At 49.5% G+C, this 18,216-nt stretch overlaps 1 long non-coding RNA gene across 1 annotated transcript in view; it reads right to left on the bottom strand.

Annotated features, from left to right (window-relative positions):
- The window catches only part of LOC130684970 (uncharacterized), a 34,256-nt gene extending 30,827 nt beyond the window's left edge, over positions 1-3,429 (bottom strand). Inside the window, exons 1-2 of the long non-coding RNA XR_008999430.1 lie at positions 3,307-3,429; positions 2,744-2,838 (exon numbers count right to left, since the gene is read on the bottom strand). This is a non-coding gene — a long non-coding RNA (uncharacterized LOC130684970). The remainder of the gene's footprint in view (positions 1-2,743; positions 2,839-3,306) is intronic.
- Between the last annotated feature and the right edge of the window lie 14,787 nt (positions 3,430-18,216).

Genomic DNA, 18,216 nt, shown 5'->3' on the forward strand with positions numbered 1-18,216 from the left:
TAGAGAATTCACTGAGAGTCTGCTATATGTCAGGCACTGTTGCTAGTGCCCAGAGATTCAGAGATGACTGAGGTCTCATCCCTGAGCTCCACAAATACAGTCAACCTGACCTAAGAACAAATAATGGTAATTCTTTGAGGTGAGAGTAGTAACAGCAGTGCGTCTAAAGTGCTGCCTGAGTACAGAGGAGGATGCTCGAGTCAGACGGAGTGGGGAAGCCTCCCCAGAGACGAGGACCTTTGGCTCTGAACCAGAGCTTGAGTGACGTTTAATAGGCAGAGAAGAAGAAAAAGGTCATCCTAACCTTGGGAGCTAGGCAGGGAAGTCTGCATGGCTGGAGGCCTACCTGGAGAAGGAAGGGGATGAGGACAGCTCTGGGAAGGTAGGAGGGGACTAGGGCATGAATGGTGGTTCCCTGTGACCAGGGAAAGGTCCCAAGAAATTGGCTCCATTCCGCGCCTGCCTACGCATGTTGGGACAGTGGAGAGCAGACCTCCAGTCCCATGAGTGATCACACTCCAGGACAGAAGCAGTCTCTAGAAATCACTTATCCTGAGCCCTCATCATATCATGGGCTCAGGGGCCTTAGGCAGTAGGATTGTAACTCAGAGGACATGGAATGGAGATGCCATTCTGCTGACTTTTTTTTTTTAACTACATATGGGCATTTCTTTTGATTTCTTAAATTCAGTTACAAAATTTAGAAAATCCCACTCCACTCACGAGGGAGTGAAAGTTAGAAGACTCAGTACTTTCTGAGGAAGGTTGCAATTTGGGAGTGAAAATTTCATCTCACCATCCAGCCGTCTCTCTCTATGAGCCAGAGGTCAATGACCACAGGGCTGGTGCAATGCCCCATGCTGGGGCCTTCTAGAATATGCTCCATGCCAGATACTGTTGCTGGTCTCCAGGATCTGCCTGGTCCCATGCCTGAAGCAGCCAACATCATTGCCGCCCAGATGCCAGGGCAACTGGCTGTTGATTCTTGCTCATCACTGCCTGGGCTTAGCACACAAGACCAAGCTAGGTCCCTGGTCAACCTCACCATTCCTTCCCCACATGTTCCTTGTGCTGCTGCAGCCACACTGAATGCACAGTAGGCCTTCCATATTGCCTGGAATCTCCTTCGCCTGTGCCTGTTTGGAAGGGTCTGATCACAGTCACTCCTTGGTCCTTTCCTATGCTCCCAAGACCCCAAACACATACTCACATCCAACTCACATGCCACTGTTTCTGATAAAACCTTCCTTGACTAACCTCCTCTCCCCTAGGTTGTAACACTCTCTCGGTGAAGTCTTAGAGCACTTCTCCTGTTGTGCAGGCACATATCTGATGATTCATCTGTGACCCCCAAGGAAACCAGGCTCCTTCAGGGCAGTGCAGGACACTTAGCACATCTCTAGCCTCAGTGCCTGGCATAAAGTCCAGTTCACAGTAAACATTGTGTATTGATGGTCTCCACCACTAAGTAGGAAGTTCCATGGGGAAAGGGTTTTCTTTGTGTTGTTTAGTGTTGTAGCCCCTGCACCGCCAGGACAGTGCCTGGTATGAAGAAGGCACTCAATAAAAATGCATTGAATTAACTGGATTTAATCAACTCAAGACAATGCAGTGATGAAAGATGTGGCCATGTTGTTTAAGTTTCCTGAAAATTTACTTATTTGGGGATTGTCATGACTTCAAATATTTATTGAGCACTTGCCCAACTTTTTTTTTTTGCACAAGCAATGAGATACATGAAGATAAACAAACTAGCTCATAGATATGTGGGATGAGGGATAAACTGTTTATAACAGCAATGCTAACACAGACAGGAAGCGGTAAGTGCCATGGAAGAGGGACAGATAAAGTCCCTTCTCTCATAGGATGGGACCAGGATCTTCATGATGGACAAGCCATTTGACTTGGGACACCTTTGTGATGTTTTCCCAGTCTGCCTCTGGCCGCCACTGGTCCCCTGATGGTAGCTGATTAGAGAGTGGACATCTGATCGAGGCTGAGCCTTTAGCCTCTGTCTCCCAGGATTGGGGATTAGGAATTTCAGAGCGCTACTCCATTTTTACTGGTCCTTGAATTAAAGGCAAACAGCTTCCAGAGCTGCGTGCTGTGGTCTTTTGCAAACTGCTCAAAAATGCAGAGAAGGCTGGTCTGGGGAGAGGGCAGAATCAGGGGCACCAAGGAAAGCAGAACAGAGCGGACACCCAGCCTCGGCTAGCAAGAGGCTGATGCCTGGCTCTCTGACGACGTCCGCTTCTGGAGCAGCCCCTCAGTGACCTGCAACAGCTTCTGCCCCTGGATATTCGGAGACACCCCAGGCTCCCTACAATAAACACCCACTTTTTGCTCCAACTAGACCCTATCACACCAGCCAGCGCACCTTGGTGAAGGTGGTGTAGGTGTAAATAAACGGGTCATGGCTGAGATGCGAGCTAATGGGGAGGGGAACAAGGTCAAAGTTTATTGGTCATCATTTGCAGTCCATGTTTCCTCACTCCCCCTAGCCTCTCAAGTCCCAGGGCCCCTCCAGCCCCTCTCAGCCTGGCCCACAGCCTAGAAGCCAGGGACTTTCATGGCTCAGGCTAAAGCAGTCCCAGCAATTTGAGGGTATCTGGCAGCAGTCTTCCAGATCCCTAGAATAAACTGGATACCCTCAATCCCAGAGAATGACTTCAAGTTCCCTGTAACAGAAGTGATTCACGGCATGAAACAAAGCTAAGAAATGTCTGCAAATATGCATACTTACGTCCATCCACATGTGTGGGTGGTGAGGAACACACAGATTCATTTGTAAATACTGTCTATATGTCTTCTTGGAATCATGTCAGTGCATGCAAGCATCTATCTATGGAGAAAAATCATAACAAGTCATCATTACAAAGAAAGTACTGTAAGCTCCCACTTTCTGGTGGCTTTGAGGTCTGTTAAAGTGCAGACACTGCAACCTTTTTACAAAAACTTAACCCAGCTGCTCTGAGCCAAGTCACACCTTCAATCAAGGCTTGTGCTGTGTGTGAGGGCTCCAGGAGGAGAGGAGGGTCTCTGGTGTTTCTCAGAGGATTGTAGGACCCTGCCGTTTGGCTTATGGGATGGGGGAGGTTTGGGTGGAGTCCTGAGGCATAGACAATCGGAGGAGAGCTCTTCTTAAGAAAAAATGAATAAATATGTATATACATCATTAATATAAAAATAGGTCAGGGGTTTTGGAAGGGCCAGTGCCAGTGAGAGACCCCAAAGCTTTCATTTTCATTAGCTTCGTGAGAAATCAACTTGGGGGTGGGAGGATGGGAACTTGAACTTGAACTTCACTTTCCTTCCTTTGGCCTTTGTCATTTCCATACACATTGAAGTCCTGGAAGGAGCGTAGATCCACGAACACAACCACTTTGCTCAGAGAGGTGATGTGTGGGCTGGGATGAGGGCTTCCACAGGACCCCCCACAGGCTGGGTGACACACCCGGCCAGGTGGGAGGGAGAACACGGGCTAGGCAGCTGGAAAGCACGAGAAATGAGCAGTTTCTCTCCCATTCTTGCCATCCCTCTAAGCAGCAGTTCCCAGACATTTTAATACCGATCACTTCATTTCTCCTTTTCACAGATTTCCCTCCTTTTCAGCCCCCAGCTCACACAATCCTTTCCTGTAGCGGGTGGGGGTGGGCAGAGAGACTCACCCTCCCCTTGCAGCACCACCCCAAGCCCGGGTCCAGGCAAGGAGGCCATGCCACTAAGAATGTGGGCTCAGAGTCAGGTTCCCTGCACTTGAAGCCCATTTCAGCCCGCTGTCAGCCCAGTGGCCTTGGGCAAGTATTTGCAGCTTTCTCTCGGACTTTCAATTTCCTCTCTGTACAACCGAGATGAAATTAGGCCCCACCCCACGGGGGGTATTGTGCAAATAATTCAAGGAAAATGTCTAACACAGTCAATCACTGTCAGTGCTTGTAAGTTGACTCCCACGCATCACGACTTGCCAGCCCTGCCGGCCACTAGCTGTGGGATTTAGTTTTCTGGTTTCCCCACCTCCTGGAGGGTCATGTCCTATTGGAGAGTCTCCTCTGTTGTCCCTCTCTCTGAGGAACTCGAAGCATCGCTCAGATGTACTGCCTTGGAGCGGTAGACAAGGAACTTGGGACAATTTTTCTCTTTTTTGCAGCTGGCCAAGGTAAGGCCCAGAGCTATTAGGGGCAGGACCAAAGCTTCAGAAAAGGCCGAGGCTTGTCTACAAGCGGAACCAAAGCCCCATGGCCCCTTAGGACCGTTCTCAGGATTGGGAAGCTGTGTGGGATTGCCTCTCCCCAACGACCCTACTGGGGACAGAAGGGTGGGCAGCCAATGGTCCAGGGGAAATCACCTGTCCTCACCACCTACAGCAGGTAGGGACAGGGCTCCTCCTTCAATTCTAGCTCACAACCAAACCAAGAAATTTCTGGGTTCACTGAGTGGTCAGGAGGTCTGTGGCCCTGATCCATCTCTAGCTCTGGCATTAGCTAGCTCTGGGATTCAGTTCTTTTGTCTCTAAAATCAGAGGCTGAAATGGCCAACTACTGTTATTTTTTGGCCATGGACACAGCTAAGTGTTTGTGAAGACCAGGAATGGGTCTGGAGGTGACAGCAGGAAGTCTGGTGGGGCCTTGAGCAAGAAAAAAAAAATCAGGGAACTGAGGTGCTCCAATCTGGAGAGCAACTGTTGAAGTAATATTTCTCTTTAGGCATAAATGAGCATAAATACCTGCCCATTCCCATGTTGGCAGGAAAACAGTGAGGGGCTCCAGATCAAATTACTGTAGCAGAAATTAAGGTGTTTCCAAGAATAGCTAAACTTTCTGAGGTGCGGAACATTGAAATGAGTGACCACAGGTAAATGTAGAAGCCCTTTGGTGTCTCTGACTTCCATGTGTTCTGCTTAGGAGGAGACATGACAGCATACATGTTACGTCCCCACCCCACCTATTCCCCACCACAGATTCCTTCCCTGCCTGAGAATTCTAGAATTCTGCATGAGTTGAGCAAGAAATTACAAAGGAGGACTGACTTGGCGAAAGGGATAGGTTTGGCAATGAATGTGTCATAGTGTGACCCCAGACAAGTTACTTAACTTGACAATGCAAAACTTGACAATGTTCACATCCTGTGCACCAGCAAGCTGTGCACTGCATGGGGAGAGCCCTGACCCTCAGAGGATGACCCCAGCACTGGAGTCAGGGAAGGTTCTTCTTCCTCGAAATCTTGCCCCAGCTTCACACTCCGCACAGAGACTGTGACCTGGGTCATCGGGCAATGCTACCCACCTCTGGACAGTGAGCATCCCTCAGTTTGCAGCCCTGAGCTGGACAAAGGGTGAGGGAGGATCCAGAGGAAGAGGATGACGGTCTTCAAGGGATCCTAGAATGATGGGGAAACAATTATGGACTCTACCCCCAGGAGCTGCCAAACTAATGGCGACGCTAACACACTGAAACAATCCTACAGGAGCTACGGAGGAAAAAACAATATTGTGCGAAAATAAGCATAGCTCAAGCCACCCACCTCGTGAAGGAAGAAGAATGAACTGAATTAATTAGAGAAGGCTTCTTAGAGAAGGTGAGTTCTAACACCAGTACTAGAAGGAATAAGGAGAAGGGAGTCATTGATTCAGGCACGACTGACAGAATGTGAGTAGGACGAGAGAACGCAAGTGCCCGGCTGTCCATGTGCAGAGGCCACACGGACTCACAGCAAGTTTCTCCCAAGCGCTGGGTCTGTCTCCCCATCCATGGAATGAGGGAGATGGCAGATTAGCTTGACCCTACAGCTCCTTCCAGCTCCGGCATGCCACATGCTACAATCTTAACATATGAGGAAGAGTCCGAGGGTGAGCTGGCTTAGACAGAGAGGAAAATGGGTGTAAGTAGGAGGGAGAGAGTCCAGGCTCTGGAGGCGTCTAATCTGAGTGTAATCCAAGTACATCACCTTGGGCTGAACGAACTCAAAGCCTGCCCCCAACTCGAGCATGACCCAGGACTGGTCCCTGTAAAGCAGCCCCAGGGCAGAAGGCAACCTGTGTATATGACAGAATAAACGCAGCTGGATGCAGAAACCAAAATGTGTCAAGAAGGTGGGGCTGGGTCTAGAAAGGCCCTACAGCTTTAAAATGACTCATCTGTCCCCTCTAACAACAGACCACTGGCCGACTGAACAGTCCCAGCTCTGGCTGCCAGGTCTTACTCTCAATTCTCAAATTCTTCAGCTGACCTGTGAGTCTGGATCTAGAATGGCTCCGATGTCTGAGCTGTTTGCACAGAGAGAAGAGAGAGACCCCTGCTCCAAGACAGTGGCCTAGTCTAGAGCAGGGCAGCCAGGATTGCTTCAGTTGGAGCCGGGAGAAGCTGAGGGTAAGAGGGTACATTGGGAGGCCGTGGGTGGTCTGCAGAGCACAAGGTGTGGGGCCCCTCATCCTGCCGACAGGATGAATTCACCAGACTCTGCCCTGAGATTTCCAACATTTTCCACCATACGGCACTTTGCTCATTCAAACGTACATCGTGGGTAGAAATAGATACCGAGTGGAGTGAGTGCAGCAGTATTATAGTTTGACAAAGCAAAGGGCTTGGCACAGGTCATGAAACGTGGTCCAGGGAAATCCCCAAACACAAGAGCCCCAGCTGGTTTCCCCATCACTTTGGGTAACTTTCCATTGCCACCCCTCACTCTCACCCCCACTCAGGGCTCTTCTAAAGAACCTACTACTCATGTCGTGACTTGTTTGATATGGGAATCCAAAGAAGCAATGAGCCCAGTTCCTCAACTTGTGAAATTAAAGTCTACATAGAAGACAGAACTTACATTCATGCCACAAGTAGGGAGGACTCAAGAAGGTATATGACAGTCAAGGGCCAGAGGGAAATATGATGCTCAGAGAAGGACAGGGCAATGAGAACTGAAGAAGTCGGAAGAGGTCTCGGGGAGAAGGAACTTCTGGGGCACAGTAGCATACAATCTGTGGGCATATGGGGGGCAAGAAGGCAGGGGGAGTGGTTTAGGGAAGTATATGATAGGACAGACCACAGAGAGAAACCAGAGAGTGAAATAAGCCACCATTTGTTGAGTGCCCACTGTATGCCCTATGCTGCAACAGGCACCTTCCATCTGTTATTTCATTTTATCCTCCCAGCAAGAGTGTTGGTGTCTATTTCCATTTTGCAGATGGGGAAATGAGGTGTTTATATGAATCTAGCCTTGACCTGGTGGTCATTAAGAAGTCTCTGCCTATGGTCAAGCTGTGTAGCAACTTGATGGCCACAGTGATGGAGTAAGGCTGGCCTGGCAGTGGCACCTAGGATAGAGAACACTGTCCATCTATCACCTGAGGGGTCAAGAGGAGACAGGAGCCAGGAGCCCTCTAGATGTCTTTGGGATACTGTGTGATGACCTCTGACCTGGGGATTCACCCCTGTGGCTCATGCACTAAAATTAGCCTTTGCCCCAAGGGTCTTTACCCATACCTGGTGCCAGCCCTGTCCCACTCTCCTTCCCCTGGTGCTCAGCTTCTCCATCTTCTTAACAGGCACACTCCTTCCTGGTGCAGCGAATATTTGATTTAATTAATCATCACCAACTGTGAAGGAGGCCAGCGAGGTGTTATCATCACAGCCACCCAAACTGCAGCTATGACTAACCAATTAGTGTCAGAGATACAGAAAGCAGTGATAATTATTGTCATTATTTTTCCAGCCTTTGTGTATTTCCGATTTTCAAGGTTCCAGGTGTGAAAGGAAAGTCCAACCTTTCCCAGAATTGAGAGAACACAACGTTTTGCTCAGCCTCCCGCCCAGCCTTGTGGTCCTCATGGGGTCCTCTTGACTTGCCCAACAGCACCTGATGGGAGTCTGAGTGTCACTGAGCCATCTGGGGCCGGGGTGAGTCAGGCCAGATGGGGGAATCGGAGGCATTCTACAGAGCGTGGTGCCAGAGCGTGCAGTCGGGGAATCCCTCAAGGGAACCGTGGACCCGTGCTGACCAAGGCCGGCCTGAAGGAAAACCCTGTCTTGCTACATGACTCCTGATTCATGGCTTTTCCCTCCTGGGACTGGGCTCACGTGCTGTCCCCGAGGCAGCCATCACCAGCTGTCTCACATTACTTTAAAAATAGCCACCCCCCAAATTCCTCAGACAGCAAATTCCACCTGACATGGAGAGACTCAAGTGTCAGACACTATAAAGTCATCTGCCTGGTCGAGATGCAACTCCAGGACCTGCCTAGCTGACTGTCAGCGGCCCACTTGGGTGGATCCCACAAACACATCCAACACGAATCCATGAATCCACTCGGGAATTGATCTTAAAAGCCCTTCATGCTTTTAGAATACATGTTAGTAGAATACAAACCATTCCCAACAAAGCGACAGAAAAAGGGACAAGGGAACTAACATTTATAGGGTATTTTCTATGTGCTGGACACCATCTGGTGAACTTTAAACACTTCATTTGAACTCCTCTTCACATGGGCCTATGAAATGTGTCACTGTGAGTCTGACTGGAGGGGACGCTGAAGCTCAGGGGCTCCGTAATTTGCTCAAGGAAGCCCAGCAGAAGCTGGCAGAGTTGGAATTAGGGCTGAAATGTCTTTGATTCCAAAGCCCATGTTTTCTTACTATGCCAACCAGTTACACCATAACTCTGTCTATTAAGAGACAGAAGCACTGTACCAATCCTGGTTCAAATCCTGGTTCTGATACCAGCTAAGTGAGGGGGGTTTGGGCACATGGCCCCTCTGACACTCAGTTTCTCCCAACTCTATCTTACATTACACAGTCTTACAGCTACTGTATTTTACATTATATCTTACAGTTACTGTACCTTACTTTACTGTATCTTACATTAGCCCATCTAGGCTAATGAAGTACTGACATCAATCACACAAATCTGTTAGGATGATTGTGGAGATGAAAGGAGTTGATATATGTACACCCTTTAGACCAGTGCCCGATGCATTCCAAGAGTTAGCTCTGAGTTGGTTTCTATTATTTATTCTAAAGAATACATGATATAAGTATCAGGTTCAGTCCTGAGAACAGCCCTTAAAAAGAGAGGCATCATGAATGTGCAGAACCCCAAAGGGGCAACCAGGACAACGGTGTTCGGGGCATTACCTCCATTTCCCTTGGGAGGCACTGAGAGCATACAGCAGTTCTAACTAAATGCAGCCTTTAACAGGCAGGGAGGGGGCCACGGCCATGCCAGGGTGGGAGTGCTGTGCCCGTGGGGAAGGAGAAGATGGTCTGAGGATTCAGACCTGTGCCCAGGCTCAAGAATACGCGGCCACATCCATTCAGGGAATGGCTGGACTGCTGGTTTACTTGTATATTACTTCCAGGAATTTCTTTGCTCTTCCCCAGCCCTCCTCAGAAGCTGAGAACAGAGAAGTCATCTCAGACTCAGCCCTTAGAAGTCACAGATGTGACCGGGATGGGGCAATTCCAGAGAAGTAGGCATCTGCCTGTGACTGGCACTATTCATCTATCATATTGGGAAGGGCAGAAGAGATGATAAATGCAGCCAGTCGGGGAAGGCCCAGGGCCTGCCCCCACTCTGACTTCAGATGCGTGGACACACACACACACACACACACACACACACACACACACACAGAGCCAGGGGTGCTCCAGTTCGCTTAGACACCCCATCTGTAATAATACCAGTGAAAATGACAGGAGGCATGCTGGGTGGCTGAGAACTTGCAGTTACCTCTTGTCAGGGTTCGGTTGGCCAGCTGCCTATAAGAAAATGGGGATTTTGTAGGGGGAAGAGAGGAGCATCTGGTAAAGATGAAGCTGTTGGTCAAGGAAACCTCACTGAGGCTTGGAAGCCAGAGAGCTGATGAGAGGGCACTGTGGGGCATGGGGTGGAGAGAGAGAGGGGACCAGCCACAGTCTGCAGAGACCCAGGTTCAAAGCCTAGAGCCCTCTGGATACAGCCAGTGGCTGGGCCACTGGGAATCGGCCCAGCCTTGCCCTAATCATGAACAAATCACGTCCATTGATTAGTTTTCTCTCTCTCCAGCCCTACAGCCTTCTCTGGAAACAATCTCCTTCCTCTCAAGAGGAAGTGGAAGAGGCCACTCTGGCCCCCCAATTAGAATCTATCAGTGGATGCGACAGGCACTGTCCATCTTGCATGCGGTGATCAGCAGAGGAGAACAGCCCTGGAAAGTCTCCTGTCCTGGAAGCCTCACACACACAAGCACAGCCCGAGAGAGAGAACACCTTGGCAGGAAGGCTCAAGGCGAGATATCGACTGGCATCTATCAAGTCCGTCTGCACTTTCTGGAATGTGTTCTAGAGAAACCCCTGAGGAACCCAGAACCTTGCCTTCCGTGGTGTTCGCTCTGCCCCCAGGCCGCGGGCATGTGCTGAGGGGATTCTGGAGATGGCAAAGCCCTGATTCCTTTCCAGCACCTCCAACGGCTTCTGCCCCAGCTGGGCTGGTGGTGGCAGAAGAGGGAGGAGAGGTGGGGTGTGGAGATGAGCTGTCGGAGGCCAGAGATGGGCTTGTAAACCCCAGACACCTGCCAGAGCCCTGAACCTGCGTCAGAACCTGCCTCCATCGAAAGGAAAGAAAGCAAGTCAGCCGCAACCAAAGCACAGTGGCCAGAGCGGAAAATGTAGCTCTGACATGGGCCGTTGGCTCTGGGGAAAATTCTGCCAATGAACCATTTTGAGATTCAGCGTTGTTCATCTTCTATGGTTGCTGAGCTCGGGTTTTGTTTTTTGGTGTGTTTTTTTTTTTTCCTCTTTTTTTGTTTGGGAGGTGGTGGGCATTTTCTTTTCCCTGCAGGGGAAGGGGCTACTGCTGTGTGCCCTGAGGCAGGCCACAGTCCGGAAAAGAGGCCGAATATCTGCAGTGACAGAATTTCACGGGGCTGGGGTTTCCTTCCAGGATACCGAGAGGATGTGGGAGGTGGCGGGACCACACCCTTGTGACTTTCTTTTTTAATTGAGATATAATTGACATATAACATTATATTAGTGTCAGGTGTGAAGACATTTAGCCTTTAAAAAATTATTGACACCACACTGCTTTTCTCAGTATGGTGATCTAGGTAGAAATGAACTGATCAGCAGGAGACCAGAGTTCTAATTCTGCTCTGCCACCAGGCAAGTTATTTAAAGGCTCTGGACTTCGGTTTCCTCATCTGTGAAAAGAGAAGGTTAATATGGAAATAAACTCTGAACATCCCTCCTGGCTCTAAAAGCCCTAAGCACTTCGAGTTAAGTCTAAACTCTATATATACAGGCTGCCTAATTTTGGGGCAAGTCAGAGCCAACTCCACTAAGTCTCAGTTTCTTCATTTACAAAACCCCAACAGGAGCCCCGGCCTTGCCCACCTTCTAAGGCAGGTGGCAGGACCGAGTGATACACTACATGTAAGTGCACTTCGAAAACCTTGATGCTCTAGACATGTAGGGACGGTTTGTATCATCTCCACGTACCAGGGCAAGTAGTGACGGAAGGCTCTGGTTAGCTGGAGCTCCTGGTGCTCTGGGAAGCTGGCAACAAGCCTGTAGTGAAGCAGGACAGGGTTTTGCTGGACTGAAGAACATTTTCTGACCACCAGGATTATTAGACACTATGGAGTCTTTTCTGAAATGTTTCAGAAAAGGATAGGAAAGCGTTGGTGCCAGACTATTTAGTCATGTCTTGAAAACAAGGACTAGACCAAATGATTCCTACCTCTCTTTCAGTGTAGGAATTTTTTGCCTCCTATGTAAGAGGTACACTGGGAAACTTATCTACATGGATAACAGCCCTTTGAATTTAAACTGGACCATTTCCAATCTCTAGGCTTACTGAAATATGGGGGTGGTTTCTGGAAGACGCTTTGAGAGGGTGTCGGGGAGGGGCAATGTTTTCTGAAGCAATGGATTAGGGAGACAGGAGACTTGGCAAGGGAGTAAGATTAAGAAAGAATAAAGAGAGGTAGTGTAATCGTTTCTAAGAAGAGTTCAGTGAGCCATTACGGCTACTCAGAGAAAATTCTTGCTCTTATTAGAAGCTACATGGCACAGTTTTTTTTAAATCTACATTTTGGGGTCAAATCTGGGTTCACATTTCTGCCTCAACCACTATTAACTGAGTGTGTTACTCGAGCCTCATTTTACTCTTTCTATAAAATAGGATTAATGACTGAACTCTTGAGGCTGTTGTAAAACTTAAACTGAAATAATACAAATAAATTGCCTGGCATATACTAAGAAATCAAAGAATGATAAAGGAACCAATTAACCAAGGAACGGTGAGCTGTGGGCATCAGCAGGGCGTCATGGGCTCGCTGCCTCGTGTCGGGGTACGCCCAGCCCCTGGCATGGAGCAGGCACACGTTACACAGGGGCAGACAGCTGGCATGGTCATTCACAGGAGAGCTGCAGAGTCACATACCCCCCCATACACACGGGCACATGCTCACACCAGGGCAGATTGCTTAAGCTCACCCTCTCCAGACTGAGAAGATGAATAAGAGATCTGCAGACCCATGTGTTTCCCCAGCCATGTCACAGGAAGGAAGGTCCACAAGGGTCCCTGCAAACCCTGGGCACAGGGGGATTTTAGAAGGAAGCTTCTAAAAGCCCAGATTTCCATGGTTGTAATGCGGTTGGTAGAAAGGACAGAGAGCCCCAACAAGCCGCATCCCACCAGGCCCAGGGAGAGGCTGTGGGACTTGGGATTTGTGGTGCGGCCACGGAGGAGAAACTCCTGGATCCCACTCCTCCTACCGCTTGTGGGAAAAGCCACCAGGGCCTCCTTCCTTAAGTAGAAAACCACAAAGAGGCAAACCCTTCCACATCTTGAGCTGCTTTGTGGCTCGAAACTATTTCTCTCTACTGGCAAACTTCTTTGATCCTCTACCAGAGAGGAAAAAGAACTGAAGAGAGAGACAGAAACTGAGGCTCACTGAAGTGGGAGGACACCTCTACGGTCACACAGAAGAAAGACTAAAACTCCAGGGGCTCTCCTTTTCCAGGGCCCAGGTCTTTACCGTCGGAGAATCTCAGCCCCCCGTGGCAGCCAAAGGAGCAAGCTCTGCACACCCAGTGTGCACACTGGTGCACACAAGCTCTGCACACTGGCCCCATTCACACTCTCTGGCCCTGGAATATACAAAACATGGGTCTGGGCCCCAACGACAGAATACATACCTGCACACATCCACAACATGGGCGTGCAGACACACGCGTGCGCACACACACATATACAGAAGATGCTTCACAACGGTAGGTGGGATGCACCGAGGGCAGCCAAGTAGAGTCATAAGCCCTGGAGATTTTTTTTTTTTTTTAAGCCAAGCGTGGGTCAGATTGGTAAAGAAATGGTAAAGAAAGGCTCAAGAAAGAGGCGCAACTGAAGAATTCTGTCGGATGGAAAGGTGTGGGGGTGCAGGTGGCCAGCCCAGGCCTGTAAAGCCACCAGGGGAGGCAAGGGGTTGGGAGAGGGCGGGGTATCTGCTGACAACAGACGGAGCCCTCCTGTTTTGGCCAGAGACCTTGGGCAGAGCATGTGTGAGAAAGAAGGGGATGAAGGCATTTGGGATTGCAAATGCCCAGCCGGGATGGCTGTGCCCTCTCCTGAAGGCACAGGGCAGCCACTGAATGTCGGTGCCCGTGGGAGTTGGGTGATGGAATTGCGGTTCCTAGGGTGGAAGGGAACAACCCGCATGAAGAGCTAAGTTGGTCGGCCTTAGAATGGCAATGTCAGGAGCCACCACCTGTAGCTGAACCTCCACTTGGCCTTTAGCTCAGCGAGAGTGGGGAGCACAGGGGCTGGGTGGGGTCAATGTGAAGAACTCGTTTCTGCAGCCCTCGGTCTCAGTTGTGGTGGCCCCAGCAGCCTCAAACCCAATGTTTTCACCACTGCAGCCCATACAGGAGCAAGCCCGGCCCCTACGCTCAGCCCACTCTCTCCTCCTCACCCCCAGTTTACTCTAAAGCCCTCTAATTTTACATGAAATGAAACAGAAGCCCCGGCTGTGGTCTTAGTAACCAGAGGCTCCCGTGTCCGGCTCCCCAGCTCATCTGCCTCCCCCAAGGGCTCCGTCTCATTAGTCCCTAGCAGCCCCCACCCTTGCAGCAAGGGCTCGGTGGGGAGATCAGCTCTCCCTCCACTTGTACCACCCTTTGGAAGTTCAAAGTCATTTCAGGAGAAGGGAAAGCAAAATTGTGGTAGTATCAGTGATCGGAGCTGTTCTGGTAGTAGTGGCCGTGGTGGCTGTCACAGTGGCAGTGTTGTTACGTAGCAGTCACAGGGTAAGCAGCAGAGGGCCAGGTATTAGCCGTTGAGTGCCCACTATGCGCCAGGCACTGAGACAAGCATTTGTTCCATTTTCCCCTCATAACCAGGAGATGGGCATTATCCTACAGATATAATAGGGTTTTCTGGGTTTGGGTATATGTATGAGGTTCTGATTCTAATGACAGAGCCACAGCAAGGCCAGTGTGCCCATGACACCCCACTAAGGATGCCCTGTTGTCCCTCCTCCTTCATGTCCCCAGCCCCAAGACCCCATCACATCATTCCCAACACACAGCCGAATCTTACAGCCCTTTTGATGAGGTAGGTCCAGGTTTGTGCACTTCAGTGCAAACAGCTTACACACAGGTAATGGTGAGACCCTCTTGTAGAACTTGGAACAATGTCTTATAAAATGGGAAACTCATTTTACAAATGTTGATTGGTTCCTAACCTACAAGGAACTCGGCTTTACTATAAAGAGCACCAACTTCAGTCCAGGTTCTCGGAGCTGGCATCTACAAGATTTACAAAGGAGAGTTTCTTTTATTTTATTGAAGAATAATTGACAAACAATATTATATTAGTTTAAGGTATACTGTGTAGTGATTCGACATTGCATACATTGCAAATTGATCACTACAGTAAGTCTAGTTGCCATCTGTCACCATACAAAGTTAATAGTGTTATTGACTATATTCCCCATGCTGTATATTATATCCCTATGACTTATTTATTTTATAACTGGAAGCTTGTACCTCTTGATCTTCTTTACTCCTTCTCCCCCACCTCCCCTTCTCTGGCAACCACCACCCTGTTCTCTGTATCTATGAGCCTGAGATGTCTTTGGTTTTGTCTGTTTTTTAGATTTTACTTATAAGTAAAGTCAAGGGGTATTTGTCTTGTTTCACTTAGCATAATACCTTCGAGGTCCATCCATGTTGTTACAAATGACAAGATTTCGTTCTTTTTTTACAGCCGAGTAGTATTCATTGTATGTATGTGCCACATCTTTATCTATTCATCTATCCGTGAATGTTTAGGTTGTTTCCATGTTTTAACTATTGTAAATAATGCTGCAATGAACATGCAGGTGCATATATCTTTTTGAATTAATGCTTTCGTTTTCTTCAGAGAAATACCCAGAAGTGAAATTGCTAGATCAAATGAGAGTTCTGTTTTTAATTCTTTGAGAAAACTTCGTACTGTTTCCCAGAGTGACTGTACCAATTTACATTCCCACCAATGGTGTACAAGGGTCCCCTTTTCTCCATATCCTCACCAACACTAGTTATTTCTTGTCTTGTTGATATCTGCCATTCTGTCTGGTGTGTGGTGGTACCCGGTTGTGGTTTTGATTTGCATCTCCGTGATGAGTAGTGATGTGGAGCATCTTTTCATGGGCCTGTTGGCCACCTGCATATTGTTTCTTTCTCCTACTGGACATAAACCAGCCTTAGGAAACCCTTGAAATAGATCAATGTCTTGGGTCACCTCCTGTCACAGTCTGCTCCCTCTCCCTGAGCCCACTCTCTGGAAAGGCCCTGCCCACTTTCCCCTCTGAGCATACCCTCACTTGAAAGCCCCTATTAGGACCCCTCTACTGAAATCCCTACCTTCTGTCCCACTTGCCCAGAGGCTCCCAGAGGCTCCCAGATGACCCACTCTGCTCCCCACCTTTCCCAGCTCATGACCGAGCCCCACATACAGCTCTGCCTCCGAGGTCACCACTCTAAGGGGTTCCTGCTTCCTTTACATTTCTTCTTCCCTACCTCTGAGTCCGACCCCAATGGCACTCTAGAAGTTACTTGTTACTTCATAACGGATTTCTCAGAGGCAGAATCCTGAGTTAAGGGGTCCCTTACCTCAGAAGGGTAAGAAAGAGCCCATCAACACCATTCAAGTCTATAAAAACAGGCATTTCTAAACTGGGGTGGCCCACATATTCTCTCGCACTCTGTATGTTCCTGTTATGGGCCTTTGGTCTACATGCTCTGTGGAGCTTCTGTGATCAGATCCAGGAGTCTGCTGCGATGGAGCCTGTGCGCGGCGAGCATTCCTGCACAACGGTTTCCCCTGTGTCCGGCCCTGGCCACCCCTCCCTGCCTTCTCTCCTCCCCCCCAGTGAGACACAACCAAGGGAAGACACCGATCTTCAAAGCCTGCAGTGCCTGGCACCCCCCCAAGGCTGAGGCAGCATGCAGTGTGCCCTGTCGTGGGACTCCCACACCCCAAGGGCACCCCCACCGAGAAAGCCCACCATCTGAGACCCATGTCATGAGCAGACTTCACCAAGAACACCTCCTCCTGGGCGCTGGCCTGCCTCACAGCAGACGTTTCACCACATAGGGCGAATAATTTCTTGAGAATGTGAAGGCCCTTCTGAAAGAGATGTGAAGCGATCTTTAGGGCTTTCCAGTAATATTCTTTCCTCCCAGGGACAGTCAATGTGAAAATCCACTTCCGGAAGGTGATCGCCTCCCTCCCACACCCCCACGGCCCCCTCAAGCCACGCTCTTGAGGAAAAGGCAGCATCAGCGAAGGCGTCTCTGGTTTCCACTGCTCTCAGCAGGCCTGACTCACAGCGAAACCGCACCTCGAGACAGCCCGGGGCCGGGACTGCAAGAAGGAAATACAGGTGAATACACGCAAAAGCAGCCTGAGGGAAAGGTTTTGTTTCTCTTACAGAATGGCACTTCCAGGGCTGGGCAGAAGGGTGAACTGCAAGTGGCTGAAGGGACCTGGTATCGAGCTGACCTAGTGGGTTTAGCAAGGAAGGAAAGCGTGCGTCAGACCGGCACGTGCCAGCTAACTCCTGCCAAGCAGGGTACACGGAGCAAGATGGGGAGGGGAGATAAAAGAATTACGAATTCTAGGATGTTCGATTTGGAAAGTACCTTAGAAAAACAACTTTGTCAAGCCCTCCACTTCCAGATGCAGAAAAAGACTGGGAGGTGGAAAGGGATGTGTCCGGGGTCTCACAGTGGAGCCCAGGGCTGGCAGCCATTCCCCTGGATGCCTGGACCAGGGCTCTTCCTACTATGGACTGACATCCCTGTCCCCTGTAACATCCTCAGAATATTGGGGTGGGGAACCTGACCTATTCTGAGTCATCGGGTTCATGAAGAGATGCATCCGGCTCCAGCAGCTTGGCATTCCTTAGAGAAACATCCAGAACCACACCTCAGATGTACCGGCTGCTTCTTATGTGCCAGGCACTTACTAAGCACTCATGCACAAACACTATTTCATTCGGTCCTTGCAACATCCCCATGGTGCCAGTCATCACCCCCAAGTGGCAGATACAACAGCACAGGAAAGCTCAGTAAGGTGCCCAAGGCCACATCAAAGGTAAGGGACAGAGCTGGGTTGCAAATCGAGTCTGACTCTAGAGCACACACACTTGGCCAACCACACTCTATCGCAGAGACCAGCCCAAAGGCAGGGCAGGCCATGTGGTTTCCAGTAACCAAACACTTGGACCCAAGGGGATGTGGGATGGCAAAGCACAGAAGACAGGAGCTTTACTGTCAAAGGTCCAGCCTTTGCCATCAGAGGTATACGAGGTCTGCCACATTAGAAAGGCTCGAGTGTGCACGATTCTTAGCCACTCTTTCATGAAAGCAATCCGTTGACTACTTGATGCCAATTTATATCCAACACCCTGCTTGAGGCTCCTGACCTTACTACTAGGAACAGTCCCAGATCACCCAAAAGCTAAGGCACAAACAGCCTCTCTTCAGTTTTTTGAAAGAATAATATATTTTTTTTAAAGTACCGCTGCAATAATCAGAGTATCAGAACCCTGTTGGACTTCCTTAGGTGTCTTAGGGCCTGGGGAGGTCTTATTCTAGCTCTGGGGGAAAGAAAAGAGCGTCTGTCTCCACTCTGCACAGAGAGCCTCCCACCAGCTGGATGGGCACTGAGGAGTCAAGCGTTAAGTTGAACACAGAACATCTGACC

This window comes from Manis pentadactyla, chromosome 9, assembly GCF_030020395.1.
Source record: "Manis pentadactyla isolate mManPen7 chromosome 9, mManPen7.hap1, whole genome shotgun sequence".
NCBI lineage: Eukaryota > Metazoa > Chordata > Mammalia > Pholidota > Manidae > Manis > Manis pentadactyla.